This window comes from Schistocerca piceifrons, chromosome 9, assembly GCF_021461385.2.
Source record: "Schistocerca piceifrons isolate TAMUIC-IGC-003096 chromosome 9, iqSchPice1.1, whole genome shotgun sequence".
NCBI classification, from domain to species: domain Eukaryota; kingdom Metazoa; phylum Arthropoda; class Insecta; order Orthoptera; family Acrididae; genus Schistocerca; species Schistocerca piceifrons.
In genome coordinates, this window is record NC_060146.1 from 136,891,057 (window position 1) to 136,898,741 (window position 7,685).

Below are 7,685 nucleotides of genomic sequence, written 5' to 3' on the forward strand. Positions count from 1 at the left end.
AGCAGTGAAGGGAACAAAAGAAAAATTCGGAGTAGGTATTAAAGTCCATGGAGGAGAAATAAAAACTTTGAGGTTCGCCGATGACATTGGAATTCTGTCAGAGACTTGGAAGAGCAGTTGAACGGAATGGCCAGTGTCTTGAAAGGAGGATATAAGATGAACAACAACAAAAGCAAAACGAGGATAATGGAATGTAGTCGAATTAAATCGGGTGATGCTGAGGGACATAGATTAGGAAATGAGACACTTACAGCAGTAAAGGAGTTTTGCTATTTGGGGAGCAAAATAACTGATGATGGTCGAAGTAGAGAGAATATAAAATGTAGACTGGCAATGGCAAGGAAAGTGTTTCTGAAGAAGAGAAATTTGTTAACATCGAGTATAGATTTAAGTGTCAGGAAGTCGTTTCTGAAAGTATTTGTATGGAGTGTAACCATGTATGTAAGTGAAACATGGACGATAAATAGTTTGGACAAGAAGAGAATACAAGCTTTCGAAATGTGGTACTACAGAAGAATGCTGAAGATTAGATGGGTAGATCACATAACTAATGAGGAGGTATTGAATAGAATTCGGGAGGAGTTTGTGGCTCAACTTGACAAGAAGAAGGGACCGGTTGGTAGGACATGTTCTGAGGCATCAAGGGATGACAAATTCAGCATTGGAGGGCAGCGTGGAGGGTAAAAATCGTAGAGGGAGACCAAGAGATGAATGCACTAAGCAGATTCAGAAGGATGTAGGTTGCAGTAAGTACTGGGAGATGAAGAAGCTTGCACAGGAATGAGTAGCATAGAGAGCTGCATCAAACCAGTCTCAGGACAGAAGACAACTACAACAACACCACCATCGCAGTACGAGCATAGGTAGTTCGTGCAGGAATATTGACCATGAAACTGCGAGGGTCTAATGGTTAGAAGACCCTGGTTCGAGTGCCTTCCCAAACACAAACATCAATTCATTTTTCCCTTACATATTGTCACTACTGCCAGGGCTCTCCGATATTTGCAAGCACCCCAGTATGGGACACAGTGGGACGTCCTTGTACCATTGGTGGTCTTATAGATAATTAAATTTTGCCCTGAGACATTTAAGTCTATTTTTATTATCTACGATAATGATCGAAGTAAACAAAATGAATTGAAACTTGTGCTGCGGCCGGGACTCGAATCCGGGTCTTCTTGCTTGCTAGGCATAAATGCTGACCATTTTTTTTTTTATAATCTCATTTTGTTCACTTTAGTTCGTTGTATCTGCTCGGTGCGAACGTCGCGAGACACCCGTTTCAGTTCGTAGTTGATCCATTAACTCAGCTTTTTTTTATTACAGAGGGCAGCTAACCCTCTGACCGAACACGCTGAGTTACCGTGCCGGCGAAAATGTGGAACGCTTCACGATTTTGCGTGTCATCCTTGCGCAGGGGCCATGCTAATCTTCTCTGTATCGTTCCAATTTTAGTATATGTACCGCCGAAGCGAGTACAACCATTACATCACCACAGCACGATGGTCAACATTGCTACACGAACTTCCTAAGCTGATTGTCCTCCCCAACACAAAATTCAGTTCATTTCTCCCCAACATATTGTCATCACTGCCAGGGCTCTCCGATATTGGTAAGAAGACCCGGGTTCGAGTCCCGACCGCAGCACAATTTTTAATTCATTTCGTCTACTTCGATTATTATCGTAGGAGCAGAAGTGATTAGCGATCACACAAGAAACAGTAAACAGAAGTTTTACTTAGCTTAGAGACATCTCCTTGACTAGAAGAAAGGATCGGTTGATAGGATATGTTCTGAGGCATCAAGGGATCACCAATTTAGTACTGGAGGGCAGTGTGGAGGGTAAAAATCGCAGAGGGAGACCAAGAGATGAATACACTAAGCAGATTCAGAAGGATTTATGTTGCAGTAGGTACTGGGAGATGAAGAAGATTGCACAGGATAGAGTAGCATGGAGAGCTGCATCAAATCAGTCTCAGGACTGAAGACCAGAACAACAACAGAGACATCTCCAAGCGTTGCGGAAGAAACATTAGAAAAGAACAATCAGCAGTAAGATCCAACTATTACACGAAGAGCATCGTGCAGTGTGAGGCTCCTGCTATTGATGCACCAGCGAACTGTCGAAGGCTGACCGAGACTGAAGACTGTCGAAGACTGCTGCGGTTACTGGGCTATACGGCTGCTGCCGGTGGTCCTATATCGCGGCAGCAGAGGGCTCGTAGGCGGAGCCATTGAAGGCGTGGCCCATCTGGTGTGATTCATTGCATCCGCCTGGTCCCCGCGCGACCGCTACCGGCGTCTGTCGAAAATGTGCGTTTCCGTTGCCAACTGTGAGACGCCAGCGGGGTTGGTATCGATCTCTGATACCACACAAACTGAACAATGCAATTCTGAACGAGATCTGGGCGAATTTTTAGCCATTCCCGAGGGCATTTATAAAAATGGAACAGTCCATCTCGTCTGTAATGAGCGTTGGATACTGTCAAGCAAACATTAAATAGTCGGGTCACCTACCAACATGATCATGTGTAAAGATACAGTCCATGTTAAACGTGAGTGCCCTAGACGGAAATTTTGAACATGTGATTCACTCTAGACGTAGTCAGGTGGCGTATACGAATTCCGTCCCAGGGGAGAGGTGGCTTCAGGCAGGAAGGACATCCGGCCATTCAGAGTCACCATCATTGCTTCAGCACACATAACGTCGCTGAACCTGGGGCAAGGCAAGGACGAAAGAAGAAGAAGAAGAAGAAGGATGGGTCCAGAATGCCTTCTTTCCGAGACATGACTTTGGTTTCGCAAGATGACTGCCTGACATTTACTGCAAATGATCCACTCTCATAGTTTAGCTTATATTCCACGGACACACAATCTCATCAGAAGATGCTTCCAAGGGGTGGTTCAAATGGCTCTGAGCACTATGCGACTTAACTTCTGAGGTCATCAGTCGCCTAGAACTTAGAACTAACTAAACCTAACTAACCTAAGCACATCACACACATCTATGCCCGAGGCAGGATTCGAACCTGCGACCGTAGCGGTCGCTCGGCTCCAGACTGTAGCGCCTAGAACCGCACGGCCACTCCGGCCGGCTCCAAGGGGTGGTATCACAGCTCGATATTTTCTGAATCCGTGGTGGTTGGGTGACAAAACATCGTGTTGCTCCAGCATGATTTCCAATATTATCTCGTCATGTCCTATTACCTCGTCTTCCCACTCTCGCCTTCACCTGTAATCCAGTGAAGGTGTAATTGCCTATCTCTGCCTATCTCTCCCACCCTACTGGATTTCGTTTTCCTTGAAGTTTTCTCCTTCTTCCTATTTCACTTCTTCTTCTTCTTCTTTTTCTTCTTCTTCTTGTATTCCTTTGTCGTCATCGTCAAGGCCTCTGAAGGAGCACAGGGATCATATGTACTCTTCATTAGAGATTTTATTCTTTTCTTGTTCTAGGGTCCCAGCTTTCTCTCTCCCACCCACTTGGTCCCTGTGGTCTGCTTATTGGTGAGGGACTTGGGAAATCTCCCTGCAGGACAGCTTGCCAGAGCAGTGGCATATCCAGTCGTTCCTGATATGACTTCAACAAAGTGATCAACTTGTTCTTGGTTGCTTTCCTTCCACATGTCGCTACGAAGATCCTGTTGGTGAGTTGGAATTCATGTGGTTCATGTGCCCATGGAAGGACAGTCACATTTTCATTAACAAGCGTCGATGTCCTCTTCTTCTTTATAGAGCTCGCTTTCCTCTTCTCGTACAGGACCTAGCGTCCTTCTCAGGATGTCCATCTCCAGTTTCCTGAGAGGGCCCTTCCTGGCCACTGGGAGGCACTCAGAGGCACACAGAACAGACGGTTTTACTACCTAATTGTAGAGTCGTAATTCGAAGTTCTTGGAGAGGATTTTGGACAGAGAGCTACTTCTGTCCTTTCGGATCTGCCTTGGTTTGCAGAATTCATTCTCCTAAGTAATTAGCAGCAGGAACTATTCTTATGGCAGTTTCTTCCAGCGGGACTGTAAAGAGGGCTTCCTCGATGTTAGTCATGAATTCACGCTTCTGGACGTTGATCTCCAAGCCACTCTCAACTGATACACTGCAAATTCTCTGTAAAGAAGCCTCTTGCACACCGTTCGTTAGTAAGGTTGAGGTCATCAGTAAAAACTATGCACAGCACCCTGACGTTGCTTTTCTTGTATCCAAGCTTCAGTCCAGCTGCTGGTGGTACCATAGCTGTCCACTCTCAGAAACTTCCCTCTAGGACGCAGTTGAAAAGAGTGCAGGAGAGATCATCGCCCTGTCCAACACCTGTTGTGATGGGGAAACTCTCGGATAGCTCAACTCCGAACTTGACATCGGACATCTTGTCCTTCAGGGTGACCTGGGTAGGTTTGAGGGTGTTCTAACCAGGTCAAGTTCCCACAGTCATAATTCTGTCATTTTTTTGGTTTGTTTCCTGGCCATTTCTTTTATTCCTGTCACCCCAAGTAATTCCCAATGTGTGTGTCTCCATTGCTGGTAGAGCAAACCACAGTTTTTATGTTGGAAGTCCATGTCCCAGTGCCGAACTCAAGTACAATGAGTCTGATTTTCCTTTTGCAGACAGATTGGAACTTTGGTTTTCAAACTCGTTTTAGTTTACCAAAAGCAGTCCAGGGGGATTTGTGCTGTTCTGTTCATCCTTGTAAAAATGGTTAAGTCTTCTTTTTTGGACTGGTTTGACGTGGCTCTCCAAGAATTTCTTTCCTGTGGCCACTTCTTCATATCAGACTAGTACTTGCACTCTACGTCTACATTTACTTGTTTCACATATTCCAATTTCTTTCTTTTCCCATAGTTTTTGCCCTCTGCACCTCACTGTAGTACCATGGACGTTATTCCTTCATGTCTTAAAACATATCCTATTATCGCGAGTGTCTTGTCTCTTCTTCTTCTTCTTCTTCTTCTTCTTGTGTTTTTTAAATGTTCCTTTCTTCGCCGATTCTGCGGAGAACCTAATTTCTTATCAGTCCACGTGCCACGTCTCAGTCGTTCTTTTCCTGTTTCCCCATTCTGTATCCCAAGTGTAAATCTTTAAAAATATCTTCCTCAAATTAATGCAGATGTTTGAGTCTAGTAGAGTACATTTTGCCAAAAATGCCATCTTCGTCCTCGCTTGTCTTCTTTATGGGCCCTCTTTGCTTCATCATGTGTTGCTTTCTTTCCAAGGTAGCAAAATTTCAGTACTTTGCTTACTTCGTGACCCCAATTTTGTTTAACTTTCTTGCTAATCTCATTTCAACTACTCCTCATTGCTTTCATCTTTCTTCTTTCTTGATCCACAGTGAGTGCTCAGATTGTTCTTTCCATTCAACACGTCGTGTAATGATTCTTCGCTTTTATTGAAGACAGCATTGTCGTCAGCGAAGCTTAACATTGATATCATCTAATCTGGAGTTTTAAGCACGCTTCTGAATCTTTGTTTATTCAGTGAATTTTATCGATAATGAATGTGGTTGAACTCCATGACTCTTCATTCATAGGGCAGAGAATAGTAACAGAGATCGCTGTTAAAATAAAACACACACAACGGGCTGATGACCAAATATACTCTACTGATACAACTGGAAGTTGCTAAGCGACATGTGTTGTATAAAATAAGTTAGATGTTGCGAGTACATGTTTTCTAAAGTTAGTAACATGTGCCGTATCAAAGTTATAACGTGGACGTACCAGTAGTTGTCACGGTGAATAACATACAGTTAATGTGTAAAAACTCGAGATTTTTGTAAGAAAAATGTGATGAATGTAGTCTCGGAACGACATGGGTACCCCAGTGGTATGTAAGTACTATAATATTTTACAACACATGTCGCTTACCAACTTCCAATTGTTTCAGTTAAGTGATCATCACATTATTTGTCTTTTATTTAGATGGTGATCTCCATCACTGCGCATGGAAACATTTAATTGAATGTAAAACACCTGAAGTGAAACAGGTCGTGCGTGAAATAAAATCACCTTCTACTTCGACTAGTAGCGGTTATTATTCTACACCTTACTTTGCTTGACACTGAAGAGCCAAAGACAATGGCACATCTGCCTAATGTCGTGTAGGGCCCCCGCGAGCACGCAGAAGTGCCACAACACGACGTGGAATGGACTCGACTAATGCCTGAAGGTGGAGGAAACTGACACCACGAATCCTTCAGGGCTGTCCATAAATCCGTAAGAATATGATGGAGTGTAGATCTCTCCTGAACAGCACGTTTCACGGCATCCCAGATACGCTCAATAATGTTCATGTCTGAGAAGTTTGGTGGCCAGCGGAAGCGTTTAAACTCAGAAGAGTGTTCCTGGAGCTTCTCTCTAGCAATTCTGGACGTGTGAGGCGTCGCATTGTCCTGCTGGAATTGGCCGTCCGTCGGAATGGACAATGGATACCTGTCAGACATATCAGGGGTCCCATATCACACCAATTCCTCACGCCCCACACCATTACAGAGCTCTCACCACCTTGAACAGTTCCTTGCTGATATGCAGGGTCCACGGATTCATGAGGTTGTTTCCATACCCGTACACGCTAATTCGCTCGGTACAATTTGTAACGACACTCGTCGAACCAAGCAACATATTTACAGTCATCTACAGTCCAATGTCGGTGTTGACGTGCCCAGTTGAGTCGTAAGGCTTTGTGTAGTGCAGTCATCAAGGGTGCACGAGTGGGCCTTCGGCTCCGAAAGTCCATGTCTATGATGTTACATTGATTGTTTAGCACACGGACACTTGTTGATGGCCTATCACTGAAATCTGCAGCAATTTGCGGAAGGGTTGCACTTATTTTACGTGCAACGATTCTCTTCAGTCGTCGTTGGTCCCGTTCTTGTAGGATCTTTTTCCAGCCGCAGCGATGTCAGAGATTTGATGTTTTACCGGATTCCTGATATTCACGGTACACTCGTGAAATTTTCGTACTGTAAAATCCCCACTCATCGCTACCTCGGAGATGCTGTGTCCCATCGTTCGTGCGCCGACTATAACAGCATCGTTCAAACTCACTTAAATCTTGGTAACCTCCCATTATAGCAGGAGGAACCGATCTAAGAACTGTGCCAGACACTTGTTTATATAGGTGTTGCCGACCGCAGCGCCGTGTTCTGCAGGTTTACATATCTTTGTATTTGAATACGCATGCCTATACGTTTCTTTGGCGTTTCAGTTTATTTTCCGTCAGTGCTTCTCCGGTCTCTCAGATAATCCCACAGCCAGAGGTCACACGGCTTAAAATCCGGTGATCTAGACGGCCAGGCTGTAGGGAAATGACGGCTGATAATTCTAGCAGTTCCGAAATGCCTCTGCAGCAGCCGCTTCACTGGCTGTGCAATGTGCGCATGAGTGCCATCTAGTATAAAAATGATCCCACCCACACATCCACGCCGTTGAAGGGTTGGAATGATTTTGGTACGCGAAAGACTCTCGTAACGTTCACCAGTGACGGCACAGCTAACAGGACCCGAAAAAATACGGTCCTCCTGCAAACGTTGCTGTCGACTCGCACCACACAGTCACAGTGCAGAAAAAAGTGATATAGTTTGATGTGCGAGTAGATTTTCAGTAATTCTAGGTTTGTACGTGTCCCTGGAGATGGAAATAGGCTTCACCTGTCCACAAAAAGTTTCCAAGGCTACTCACTGTTCACTTCCGTGTGAGCA

At 44.7% G+C, this 7,685-nt stretch overlaps 1 non-coding gene across 1 annotated transcript; it reads right to left on the minus strand.

Annotated features, from left to right (window-relative positions):
* Positions 1-1,372: 1,372 nt before the first annotated feature.
* On the minus strand, positions 1,373-1,479 carry LOC124717549. Its single transcript, XR_007005805.1, has one exon. It is a non-coding gene; the product is annotated as a U6 spliceosomal RNA (small nuclear RNA).
* Between the last annotated feature and the right edge of the window lie 6,206 nt (positions 1,480-7,685).